Below are 14,343 nucleotides of genomic sequence, written 5' to 3' on the forward strand. Positions count from 1 at the left end.
GGAGGTGGGCTGGTAATGAGGTCCTGGGCCTGGAGCCTCGTTGGCCAGGGTGATGGCAGGCAACTGCAGACCCAGTGTACACAGGCCCAGCCAGCTGCCAGTGGCAACCACATCTGGTTAAGGAGCCCAAAGAGTGCTGAGGTGGTGTGGGAACCGAGAGGCTGAACAGACACTCGGATGGTCACTGGCCACCAGCCTGCTGTGCTGGACTGTGCTCTCAGGCTGCTGATCTCCCTGCGCCAGCTTTGCCTCGATCACCCACAGTGAAAGCTGAGGTCAGGGGGAACATTTAAAAAGACTCCAGACGGTCCCAAAGGCCCACAGGGATCATGGAAAAAGTACCATACAGAAATAAAAAAGCACAAAGGAACAACAACTTCTAAATAGGCCAGATCTTCCCAGGGTCCCTAGCCTGCTTCACTCTCAGACCACCTGAGCAAGGAGTAGCTCACACCAGGCATCTCCACACCACAGATCACGGCCTCCTCTCTCCAACCCAAAGCTTTGTCTCTGCGTGGGCTGAGCTGTTCCCAGAATGACTGACAGTGAAAGTATCCATCCGATCAAGGCAAAACCCAGTCTCCTCACAGAGGCTTCATAGACTCAAATGAATAATTACCCGATAATTATGAATACATTTCTCAAATTCTGGACTGTTTTATCTAATATAAGAGTATGTTTGGAACATCAAAAGCTGAATTGAATTGGATTTCAAAAGCTGAAATCCAATTCCTTTGCAGTCTCTCTTCAAGAATTAAAAAATTCTTGGGATCCAGTTTATCCATGGTTCACTTTGCTACAACATATTTTGGTGATGTGTTGCTCAGAATAGAAGGCTTATTTATAGTTTTGATAAATTTTTACTATTTTAAATGTTTTTGTCTCATTTAATACTTTAGACTTTGAACATTCCCCAACCCCCAATTTTATTAGTTTGCTTTTCCCTAGCATACCTTTTTTTTCATGTCTTTATTGTCAACCTTCTCTCTTTTTGTTTTATATGCATCTCTTGTACAGAGAATAAAGTTGGAGGTTGGTTGCTATTTCACCCAACTTTCTGTCTATTATGTAGTATTGTTTTTTTCCCTTTTCACTCAATTTCACGATTTCTGCTGAATTAACATTTTTCTGCATTAATGTACTATGGCTCTGTGATTTCAGGGACTCAGCCCCTTTTAATTTATTACTCCACCACCTGTAAGTTGTTAACCTCATCTGCATGGTCCTCATGGCTCACCTCCATGTGAAAATCGCAGCCAGGGAAAAGGGTAAAAAGGAAGGGCGTGACCAAACAAATGCACATGTGATTTCCATTCATTCAGTGAACCAGAACGTCCTCACCTGCCCGCCCCAGTAGCAAGGGAGGCTGGGAAAAGCAATTGTGCGCCTATTGAATGCTTGTCTCTCAGATCCATTTCCACCCTTCTAAATTCTGGAGTTTTTCCGGACGCGCAGGCCCAGCGGCCATGACTCACGGGCCCAACCGCTCCGCGGCACGTGGGATCCTCCCAGACCGGGGCACGAACCCGTGTCCTCTGTATCGGCAGGCGGACCCCCCCACCCCCAACCACTGCGCCACCACGGAGGCCCCTGGGTTTTTTTTGTTTTGTTTTGTTTTGCGGTACGCGGGCCTCTCACGGCTGTGGCCTCTCCCGTTGCGGAGCACAGGCTCCGGACGCGCAGGCTCAGCGGCCATGGCTCACGGGCCCAGCCGCTCCGCGGCATGTGGGATCTTCTCGGTCCGGGGCATGAACCCGTGTCCCCTGCATCGGCAGGCGGACTCTCAACCACTGCGCCACCAGGGAAGCCCTAAATTCTGGTTTTTGATGCTGGGATTGGGACTCTGCACACTACGTTTCTTCTTTGTCAGCTGACTTTGTGATAAGTTCCACCAAGAGGATGCCGTGCAGGGACGCTGGAAGGTAGGAGAAGGGGAGAGGGGAGTGTTTCTTCCTTATTTGCTGGCTATCCTTTTCATGTCACTCTGGGAATGGTCATGCACCCCAGTAGCACCAATTGGTTCTAATCTCCAACTTCTTTTGCCACTCCCAGAACCAGCCTCATCGCCCTCACCTCAGAGGTCTGAGTCACAGCTCCAGGGGACCCTTTCTCTGAACGTTTAGGTTCTACAACTTCAATTTCTTCTCTTTGTTCCTCCAGCCCAAGGACTTGTAGCTGCTTCCTGGAGTTATTACCTCTGTTTTACTGCCACATTCCCTCTTTGACTTTTCAGTCTTCCAACATCTGTTAAACTAATTCCCTATATTAAATTCTCTTTGTTTAAATACCTAGTATGGTTTCAGCTTTCCTGAATGGACCCTGCCTGATATATTAATCTGTAGCTTAATGGCCAAATGCCACTAAAAATTCTAATGCTATTTAAGTCGGGGAGAATGGATATTGGGGAGAACTATCAGTCTTCAGAACAAAACGAATTTTAGTACAATTTCATTCTTGTGGGTGCATAACCCCACCGTAGCTTTCAAGATTTGTTGAAACCATGTTGAGCTTTTGTTCCAGTTGATTAATTTTTTTTGTAGTTTATGCCTATAACATTTAAAGACTTCTTTAAACAGTTCTACTTAAATTCACAGACATAGTATCAATATTTGGACTTAACACATTTTATTGGTTTTATTTTTCATAACTCTTTTTGATATAACAGATCTTCGTGTTTTGTAAGTTATTTATTATTCTTTTTCCTTCCCTAGGTAATATTTTTTTAGAAAAAAATGTATGTGTGTAGCATACATTCTGGATTCCTGGGTATTCAAAAATGTGTCTTACAGTGAATGGGTCCCCATGTCACTAGTGTCATGTAATATAGATTTAAGATTATTTTATTGAGAAAAATTTAAAGAGAAGTAGCACAGGGCACCAGTGCCCTGAGCACTCATTACTCCACAGAAGGGTGATTACTCCACAGAAAGGTGGACTGCATGCATATGGACCAGTTTTCAGGAGGGGAGGCCTCAAAGTACTTTGTATATTTATAGGGAAGATGGGAGGAAGTGAGGAACACTTAGTGGGTATAACAGTGGGGTTTCCTGGTTGGGGAGGCTGATAAAAAGCCTCCAGAGCTCAGCGTTCGGTTTTAACTTGTTCTTCTACTGGGCTCACTTAAGCCTGCTGAAGAGACTTCTTTTTTTAAATTTTATTTTAATTTTATTTTTTTACACAGCAGGTTCTTATTAGTTATCTATTTTATACATATTAGTGTGTATATGTCAATCCTAGTCTCCCAATTCATCCCACCACCACCACCACCCCCGCCACTTTCCCCCCTTGATGTCCATACGTTTGTTCTCTACATTTGTGTCTCAGTTTCTGCCCTACAAATCAGTTCATCCGTACGATTTTTCTAGGTTCCACATATATGCATTAATATATGATATTTGTTTTTCTCTTTCTGACTTACTTCACTCTGTATGACAGTCTCTAGATCCATCCATGTCTCTACAGATGACTCAATTTTGTTCCTTTTTATGGCTGAGTAATATTCCATTGTATATATGTGCCACATCTTCTTTATCCATTCGTCTGTCGATAGGCATTTAGGTTGCTTCCATGTCCTGGCTATTGTAAATAATGCTGCAGTGAACATTGGGGTGCATGTGTCTTTTGGAATTATGGTTTTCTCTGGGTATATGCCCAGTAGTGGGATTGCTGGGTCATATGGTAGTTCTATTTTTAGTTTTTAAAGGAACCTCTATACTGTTCTCCATAGTGACTATATCAATTTACATTCCCACCAACAGTGCAAGAGGGTTCCCTTTTCTCCACACCCTCTCCAGCATTTGTTGTTTGTAGATTTTCTGATGATGCCCATTCTAACTGGTGTGAGATGATACCTCATTGTAGTTTTGATTTGCATTTCTCTAATAATTAGTGATGTTGAGCAGCTTTTCATGTGCTTCTTGGCTATCTGTATGTCTTCTTTGGAGAAATGTCTATTTAGGTCTTCTGCCCATTTTTGGATTGGGTTGTTTGTTTTTTAATATTGAGCTGCATGAGCTGTTTTTGTATTTTGGAGATTAATCCTTTGTCCATTCATTCGTTTGCAAATATTTTCTCCCATTCTGAAGGTTGTCTTTTCGTCTTGTTTGTAGTTTCCGTTGCTGTGGAAAAACTTTTAAGTTTCATTAGGTCCCATTTGTTTATTTTTGTTTTTATTTCCATTACTTTAGGAGGTGGATCAAAAAAGATCTTGCTGTGATTTATGTCAAAGCGTGTTCTTCCTGTGTTTTCCTCTAAGAGTTTTATAGTGTCTGGTCTTGCATTTAGGTCTCTAATCCATTTTGAGTTTATTTTTGTGTATGGTGTTAGGGAGTGTTCTAATTTCATTCTTTTACATGTAGCTGTCCAGTTTTCCCAGCACCACTTACTGAAGAGACTGTCTTTTCTCGATTGTATATCCTTGCCTCCTTTGTCATAGATTAGTTGACCATAGGTGCATGGGTTTACCTCTGAGCTTTCTGTCCTGTCCCATTGATCTATATTTCCGTTTTTGTGCCAGTACCATATTGTCCTGATTACTGTAGCTTTGTAGTACAGTCTGGAGTCAGGGAGTCTGATTCCTCCAGCTCAGTTTTTTTCCCTCAAGACCGCTTTGGCTATTTGGGGTCTTTTGCATCTCCTTACAAATTATAAAATTTTTTTGTTCTAGTTCTGTAAAAAATGCCATTGGTACTTTAACAGGGATTGCATTGAATCTGTAGATTGCTTTGGGTAGTATAGTCATTTTCACAATATTGATTCTTCCAATCCAAGAACATGGTATATCTTTCCATCTGTTGGTATCATCTTTAATTTCTTTTATCACTGTCTTGTAGTTTTCTGCATACAGGTCTTTTGTCTCCCTAGGTAGGTTTATTCCTAGGTATTTTATTCTGTTTGTTGCAATGGTAAATGGGAGTGTTTCCTTAATTTCTCTTTCAGATTTTTAATCATTAGTATATAGGAATGCAAGAGATTTCTGTGCATTAATTTTGTATCCTGCAACTTTACCAAATTCATTGATTAGCTCTAGGAGTTTTCTGGTGGCATCTTTGAGATTCTCTAGGTATAGTATCATGTCATCTTCAAACAGTGACACTTTTACTTCTTCTTTTCCAATTTTTATTCCTTTTATTTCTTTTTCTTCTCTGATTGCCATGGCTAGGACTTCCAAAACTTTGTTGAATAATAGTGGTGAGAGTGGACATCCTTGTCTTGTTCCTGATCTTAGAGGAAATGCTTTCAGTTTTTCACCATTGAGAATGATGTTTGCTGTGGGTTCGCCATATATGGCCTTTATTATGTTGAGGTAGGTTCCCTCTGTGCCCACTTTCTAGAGAATTTTTATCATAAATGGGTGTTGAATTTTGTCAAAAGCTTTTTCTGTGTCTATTAAGATGATCATATGGTTTTTATTCTTCAGTTTGTTAATATGGTGTATCACATTGATTGACTTTGCGTATATTGAAGAATCTTGCATCCCTGGGATAAATCCCACTTGATCGTGGTGTATGATCCTTTTAATGTGTTGTTGAATTCTGTTTGCTAGTATTTTGTTGAGGATTTTTGCATCTATATTCATCAGTGATATTGGTCTGTAATTTTCTTTTTTGTGGTATCTTTGTCTGGTTTTGGTATCAGGGTGATGGTGGCCTCGTAGAATGAGTTTGGGAGTGCTCCTCTGTAATTTTTTGGAAGAGTTTGAGAAGGATGGGTGTTAGCTCTTCTCTAAATATTTGATAGAATTCACCTGTGAAGCCGTCTGGTCCTGGACTTTTGTTTGTTGGAAGATATTTAATCGCAGTTTCAGTTTCATTACTTGTGATTGGTCTGTTCATATTTTCTATTTCTTCCTGGTTCAGTCTTGGAAGCTTATACCTTTCTAAGAATTTGTCCATTTCTTCCAGGTTGTCCATTTTATTGGCACAGAGTTGCTTGTAGTAGTCTCTTAGGATGCTTTGTATTTCTGTGATGTCTGTTGTAACTTCTCCTTTTTCATTTCTAATTTTATTGATTTGAGTCCTCTCCCTCTTTTTCTTAATAGTCTGGCTAATGGTTTATCAATTTTGTTTATCTTCTCAAAGAACCAGATTTTAGTTTTATTGATCTTTGCTATTGTTTTATTTGTTTCTATTTCATTTATTTCTGCTCTGATCTTTATGATTTCTTTCCTTCTAATAACTTTGGGTTTTGTTTGTTCTTCTTTCTCTAGTTCCTTTAGGTGTGAGGTTAGATTGTTTATTTGAGATGTTTGTTGTTTTTTGAGATAGGATTGTATTGCTATAAACTTCCATCTTAGAACTGCTTTTGCTGCATCCCATAGGTTTTGGATCATCGTGTTTTCATTGTCATTTATCTCTAGGTATTTTTTGATTTCCTCTTTGATTTCTTCAGTGTTTTCTTGGTTATTTAGTAGTGTATTGTTTAGCCTCCATGTGTTTGTGTTTTTTACTTTTTTTTCCCTGTAACTGATTTCTAATTCCATAGCATTGTGGTCAGAAAGGATGCTTGATATGATTTCAATTGTCTTAAATTTACTGAGGCTTGATTTGTGACCCAAGATATGATCTATCCTGGACAATGTTCTGTGTGCACTCGAGAAGAAAGTGTAATCTGCTGTTTTTGGATGGGATGTCCTATAAATATCAATTAAATCTATCTGGTCTATTGTGTCATTTAAAGCTTGTGTTTCCTTATTAATTTTCTGTTTGGATGATCTGTCCTTTGGTGTGAGTGAGGTGTTAAAATCCCCCACTATTACTGTGTTACTGTCAATTTCCTCTTTTATAGTTGTTAGCAGTTGCCTTATGTATTCAGGTGCTCCTATGTTGGATGCATATATATTTATAATTGTTATCTTCTTCTTGGATTGATCCCTTGATCATTATGTAGTGTCCTTCCTTGTCTCTTGTAACATTCTTTATTTTAAAGTCTATTTTATCTGATATAGTATTGCTGCTCCAGTTTTCTTTTGATTTCCATTTGCATGGAATATCTTTTTCCATTCCCTCACTTTCAGTCTGTATGTGTCCCTAGGTCTGAAGTGGGTCTCCTGTAGACAGCATATATATGGGTCTTGTTTTTGTATTCATTCAGCAATCCTGTGTCTTTTAGTTGGAGCATTTAATCCATTCACGCTTAAGGTAATTATTGATGTATGTTCCTATTACCATTTTTTAAATTGTTATGGGTTTGTTTTGGTAGGTCTTTTTCTTCTCTTGTGTTTCCCACTTAGAGAAGTTCCTTTAGCATTTGTTGTAGAGCTGGTTTGGTGGTGCTGAATTCTCTTAGCTTTTGCTTGTCTGTAAAGCTTTTGATTTCTCCATCGAATCTAAATGAGATCCTTGCCAGGTAGAGTTATCTTGGTTGTAGGTTCTTCCCTTTCATCACTTTAAATATGTCATTCCACTCCCTTCTGGCTTGTAGAATTTCTGCTGAGAAATCAGCTGTTAACCTTATGGGAGTTCCCTTGTATGTTATTTGTCATTTTTCCCTTGCTGCTTTCAATAATTTTTCTTTGTCTTTAATTTTTGCCAATTTGATTACTATGTGTCTCAGTGTGTTTCTCCTTGGGTTTATCCTGTATGGGACTCTGTGCTTCCTGGACTTGGGTGGCTATTTCCTTTTCCATGTTAGGGAAGTTTTCTACTATAATTTCTTCAAATATTTTCTCTGGTCCCTTCTCTGTCTCTTCTCTTTCTGGGACCCCTGTAATGTGAATGTTGGCGTGTTTAATGTTGTCCCAGAGGTCTCTTAGGCTGTCTTCATTTCTTTTCATTCTTTTTCCTTTTTTCTGTTCTGCAGCAGTGAATTCCACCATTCTGTCTTCCAGGTCACTTATCCGTTCTTCTGCCTCCGTTATTCTGCTATTGATTCCTTCTACTGTAGTTTTCCTTTCAGTTATTGTATTGTTCATCTCTGTTTGTTTGTTCTTTAATTCTTCTAGGTGTTTGTCAAACATTTCTTGCACCTTTTTGGTCTTTGCCTCCATTCTTTTTCCGAGGTCCTGGATCATGTTCACTATCATTATTCTGATTTCTTTTTCTGGAAGGTTGCCTATCTCCACTTCATTTAGTTGTTTTCCTGTGGTTTTATCTTGTTTCTTCATCTGGTACATAGCCCTCTGCCTTTTCATCTTGTCTATCTTTCTGTGAATGTGGTTTTTGTTCCATGCAGGATTGTAGTTCTTCTTGCTTCTGCTGTCTGCCCTCTGGTGGATGAGGCTATCTAAGAGGCTTGTGCAATTTTCTTGATGGGAGGGACTGGTGCTGGGTAGAGCTGGCTGTTGCTCTGGTGGGCAAAGCTCAGTAAAACTTTAATCTGCTTGTCTGCTGATGGGTGGGGCTGAGTTCCCTCCCTGTTGGTTGTTTGGCCTGAGACGACCCAACACTGGAGCCTACCTGGGCTCTTTGGTGGGGATAATTGTGGACTCTGGGAGGGCTCACGCCAAGGAGTATTTCCTGGAACTTCTGCTGCCAGTGTCCTCGTTCTCACAGTGAGACACAGCCACCCCCCACCGCCTCTGCAGGAGACCCTGCAACACTAGCAGGTAGGTCTGGTTCAGTCTCCTGTGGGGTCACTGCTCCTTCCCCTGGGTCCTGATGCGCACACTACTGTGTGTGTGCGCTCCAAGAGTGGAGTCTCTGTTTCCCCCACTCCTGTCGAAGTCCTGCAATCAAATCCCGCTAGCCTTCAAAGTCTGATTCTCTAGGGATTCTTCCTCCTGTTGCCGGATCCCCAGGTTGGGAAGCCTGACATGGGGCTCAGAACCTTCACTCCAGTGGGTGGACTTCTGTGGTGTAAGTGTTCTCCAGTTTGTGAGTCACCCACCCAGCAGTTATGGGATTTGATTTTATTGTGATTGCGCCCCTCCTACCGTCTCATTGTGGCTTCTCCTTTGTCTTTGGATGTGGGGTATCTTTTTTGGTGAGTTCGAGTGTCTTCCTGCCAATGATTGTTCAGCAGTTAGTTGTGATTCCAGTGCTCTTGTAGGAGGGGGTGAGAGCATGTCCTTCTACTCTGCCATCTTGAACCAATGTGATGGTGAGTTTTTTATGGTAAATTTGGCTAGGCTATGGTGCCCGGTTGTTTGGTCAAACACCAGTCTAGATGTTGCTGCTGTGAAGGTATTTTGTAGATGTGATTACCGTTTGAATGGACTTCTTGTTAAGCCACTGGGAGAGGTGAGGGAATGAACCTCCAGAGCCCTTGGATGTTTATCTTCTTGGTAATGTTGGCACTAACACCTGTAAAAGATAATTTGGCTGGGTGTGCAGTTCTAGGGTGAGAATACTCTTAGATATCAGCTAGGGTTTCTTACGTCCTTGAGATCAACTTGAACCCTGATTTCACATCTTGTGCATGTCCAGAGCAGTACCCAAGATTTCTTTAGATTCCCAGGGGATTCATGTCGTATTTAAGAGAACAGGCTCACGACCTAAACTGCCTGTGTTTAAATTCTGACTCTGCTGCTTGTGTAACCATGTGACCTTGGTTTCTTAAACTTTCATTGCCTCATCTGTAAAATGGGAAAATAACACATCAGTTGTGCTGACCACATCTTTCCAGTTATCCAGCTTTGGTCCCCTTGTGCCTGGGTTAAGCTAGGTGACTAGTTCTTGGTTGTGAGTAGAAATGACATTTGTGATATCTGGAATTGCTGGTTTGAGACCTTCAAGAGTTCTCTCCCCCGACCTCCCCACTTTGGCATGGTGATAAACAATGTATAAGATGATAAGAGTTGTCCAGTTTGCACACACAAATGAAAGGGAATAAAAAGCATCTGGGAAAAAAAAAAAAAAGCATCTGAAATTTGAGGCCTTGTGGGTAGGCCTGCCCATAACATTTCTGAGGTCTGGAGCCAGAGCACAAAGGAGGTGTGTATACAGTTGTCTAGATATTTGAAAGTTATAAACTGAGATAAAATATTAAATAAAATCTGTTCTACCCTCCTGCCTTGACAAATATATTTCCATAACAAAAAAATTAAAATAATGTAAAGCTATTTTTATGACTGAGAATCAACAAAATATCACAGATGACTGTATTAATAATTACTGCACATATTTTAGGTGGTCTTTGGTGGGTCAGTAATATTTACATGAGTAAGAAAATTAAGAAACAAAATTTATGACATTTGATATAATTTTATTTTAATGAAATCACTAATTATGTGAATATAAGAATTTACATTCTGTTCTCTTGACATTAGTGATATTAAGTGTTAAAAGCAAAGTAATTATTCAAAGTATACAAAATTTAAATAGAATTTTATCAAAATGGAAAATTTTATAGATGCAAAATCAAAAATTAAAATTATTTTATTTTCAAAAAACATTTTCTCCCATAATAGTAAAATTATCTATGAAAAGGTAAAATAAAATTATAATTAATGAATATCAAACTTATACATCAAAATTAAATAAGCATAAATTTAATATTTCAAAACTTTAATATTATTGATACTTTATACTTTTTATTGCAATTTTAGTGTTCAGTTTCCATCTAGTTGCCAATATAAAGGATATTCGTATCAGTTTATGCATGCATCTAGACCTTATATTTACAAATTCAAGAGTAATATGAATTATTAATATTGTAAAATGTTTCTCTGACAGTATGTGCAACTTTTGACAATACTACAAATTGGAACAGGAAAAGAAAATGGGCATTTGACATTACTGGGAAATGATACTTTGTTGTGCAAGAATCTACTGCATTCATGTTGAGAGAAAAGATTTGACAAATTAGTCTTTTTTCTTTCACTTCAATTACTCCAGTCTTCCATCCACTACAAATTAGTGTTCATCTCTGACATCAGCAGTGACAGCCCGTGGGCTATGAAGGTACATTACACTCCAATGTAGTTACTTTGTTCTTCTGTTGGTTGGTTTGTTTTGGCTGCGCTGCACAGCTGCGGGATCTTAGTTCCCTGGCCAGGAATTGAACCCAGGCCCTCGGCAGTGAAAATGTGGAGTCCTAACCACTGGATTGCCGGGGAGTTCCCTAGTTATTTTGTTTTGATGACATATGAAAGAGATATAGAGAAGTGTATTCCTGGGGCCTGAATGGTGTAAGATATGAGAGCAGCTGTTTGTGTTGTGCCAGGGCTGAGTATCAGATCTTGAGTGACACAGAGGCTCTCTAAAATATGGAGCTAAGGGCAGTAGCTCCTCCTGTCTAGGTCTGGGGGAACTAGAGTGGCAGAGTTGGAGAAGCCACCTGCTCCTAAACTTTAAAGAGTAAGAGACATTAAGAAAAGGTTTGAATATCAAAGGCCAATCAGTAATAAACCCAGCAATAAAGGATTGAGTTCTCATTTAAGTTTGATGGCTTCAAACTGCCAGTGATTAGAGAGAGGCCTGGGAATGAGACATTAATATAGTAAACTAGACTTGATGTCTTTGGAAAGGTATGAATAGTAATGAAAGTTGAGTGTGCCTCCTGGCTCATGACACTAAAGAAGCAAATAGAACATAAGCCAATTGAGAGTTTGAGAAAGTTTTATTGCAGAAGAATCCGTGAGCCTAGACTAAAATGCTTTAAACAGATTGAAACAATCTCTGGCCCCCAATCTTTCATAGGCAGGAAGTAGGCTGTGAAATCTTGAGGCTCCCAAGGAGGACATAATCTCTAACACACACCATAATGTGGCCAAGGAGGATAACGGACGTGGAAGAACCTCCAGAAAGGTGATGCAGGGGCCACAAAGAATCGAGAAATTCTTCAACAAGTGGAATCAGGTCTAATCAAGGAAATTCCCCAACTGGCAGAAAAGAGAATTCTCATAATGCCTGTCCCATCAGATTTCATAATTGCTACAGACCAATGATTGCTGTGTGTCCTCCATCAGGCCTTCTTCTGGAGGGAAGTTCCTGTCATAATTATCCTCTCCTTGATCTGCAGTGGTACAGTGGGAGTGTTAGGGGTCTGAGGGAAGATAGCATGTCCATTAGTTCATGTGTTGTGAGGTCCCACAGAGGCACATCCAGATCTAAAGAGGTCTGTGCCTCATCAGCCCTGGACTTTGAACTGGATGCAGTAACTTGATGGGACTTTGGTTTTTCTTCCTTTGGGAGATGACAGCATGTTCAGTGTGGGAAGGAGAGTGTGCCCAATATCTGGTAGCCAAAGGGGTGGACTGCTGTAGAGATGGCCCCTCCCATTGAAAATTGTGCTCTATCTCCATAGTGTAGAGATATTGCTGGAAAGACGTAGAATCAGTTCTTCTGCCAGGCATGAGTTTTACTGGGGTTATGCTTTCCTGGCTCTGGCTTTATAAGAGAAGCCCAGGGCAGCCTCTCACTGCCAAGGAAATCTAACTTCAAATCCAACTGTGCTGTGGACGTCCTCTTTATTTATGGCACTCCTCTTGCTTTATACCTCAGCTATATATTAAAATATTTCAAATATTATATATAGCATTTTTATGTGTTTGGAGGAGGTAGGGTTGCATTCCACATTAGCTCTGTCTGCCATCCTGAAGTTCTCCCAAACAACAGCAAACATCCAAAAAATAAATTCCAAAGTTCCAAAAATGTTGAATTAAATCATTGAGGAAGCAGAAGCATTAATTTTATTTATTATTCTTTAAAATATATTTATTTCACCTTATCCTATGCATCTCTTTACATTGTTGTAATTACCGTATAAATCATGATCTTAATGTTTGCATAACATTCATTAGGTTCCATACAATATTTTTGTAGTGAATTTCTTAGTGGCCTCTGCTTGCTATTCATCAAGTAGAACATAAATATAATACACTAATTTACCGTCAGATACATCTGATGGTAAGATCTTAAAAAAAATTGTAAAAATTCTTAACTATGACTTTTCTTCTAAATACAATTTTCTTAATAGACTTTCCATTTGGGAAGATACAATATTTGTTCTTTTAGTTTCAGAAAGAGGTTCTGGTATATATTGAAGATGAATTGCTTAAATTGGGTCCATTTTGGTTTGTCTTGAAGGAGTATATCAATATCTTTTCTCTATCCAAAAGAGTATTTCACGCAAATGTATGACCTGGAATCTCAGAAACATAATGGATATGCGAAAAACTGGTCAGCAGTGGCATTTTAGGGTATAAATCACTGGCTACTTGTTTCAAATACTGGTCAACTAAATCTGCTCTTGGTGTAAATATTTGCCTATATTTAAGATTCTGAATAGCCTCAAGAGAAGTAACACACAGGGACTGGGATTTGATCATGGTGTTTTAAAAAGCAGGTTGTTATGAGAAAAACTGGCAATGAGCTACTCCAAAAAGTTCAGTGCAATTTTAGTAAAATTGTTTTTATGTAATATTTTATTTTACATTATTAAACATTTATAGAAAATTAGACAAGAGAAGTGAAATTGCTGAGCAGTAGGATGTCAGCTTTATAAAGTGTTATCAAGGGCTTCCCTGGTGGCGCAGTGGTTGAGAGTCCGCCTGCCGATGCAGGGGACACGGGTTCGTGCCCCGGTCTGGGAAGATTCCACATGCTGTGGAGCTGCTGGGCCCGTGAGCCATGGCTGCTGAGCCTGCGCATCCGGAGCCTGTGCTCCGCAACGGGAGAGGCCACAACAGTGAGAGGCCCGCATACCAGCCCCCCACCAAAAAAAAAAAAAAAAAGTGTTATCAAATTGCTCTTCAAAGTCATGGTACCAATTATGCTTCCACCAGCAATGTGTGGGGGTTCCAGTGTTCTCACATGCTCCCTCAATACTTGGTCACATCTGATTTATTTTTCCAATCTGATGAGAAATTTTTATATCATTGTTTTTATTTAATTTCCCTGGTTATTATTGGGTTGAATCTTTTAAAACATACTGTATTTGTTTGCTGTTTGGATTTCCTTTTGTTTGTCTTTTTTTGTCCTTGTCTACTTTTTGTTGTAACATTTGTTTTTTCCTATTAATTTATAGTTTATAGAAGTTATTTAAAGAGGATTTTACACATTTTTTTTAGTAGTTGCCCTAGGATTTATAACATTTGTCTTTATGTAATCACACTGTATCTTTAAACAGTGTCATCCTACTTCATATACAGTATAAGAACCTTACAATGTATTATTTCAATTTCTCCTTCCATCTTTTGTGCTGTTGCGGTCATATATATTATTTTTGCATATGCTATAAACCTACAATACATTGCTATTATTTTTGCTTTAGACAGCCAATGATCTTTTAGAGTGATTAGACATAAGAAAAAAATGTCTTTTATATTTACCTTCATTTTAACCGTTTCTGGAAAACGTTTCTTTTTGTCAATACAAGTTTCTGTCTGTCATCATATTTCTTCTTCTTGAAGGACTTCCTTTGACATTTCTTGCAGTGCAATTCTGAAGTTAATAAATTCTC

At 39.3% G+C, this 14,343-nt stretch overlaps 1 long non-coding RNA gene across 1 annotated transcript in view; it reads left to right on the forward strand.

Annotated features, from left to right (window-relative positions):
* Window positions 1-1,523: 1,523 nt before the first annotated feature.
* LOC307187510 overlaps window positions 1,524-14,343 on the forward strand; it is a 47,886-nt gene continuing 35,066 nt past the window's right edge. Inside the window, exon 1 of the long non-coding RNA XR_013828627.1 lies at window positions 1,524-1,922. This is a non-coding gene — a long non-coding RNA (uncharacterized lncRNA). The remainder of the gene's footprint in view (window positions 1,923-14,343) is intronic.

This window comes from Stenella coeruleoalba (genome assembly GCF_951394435.1).
Source record: "Stenella coeruleoalba genome assembly, chromosome: 6".
Classification (NCBI taxonomy): Eukaryota; Metazoa; Chordata; class Mammalia; order Artiodactyla; family Delphinidae; genus Stenella; species Stenella coeruleoalba.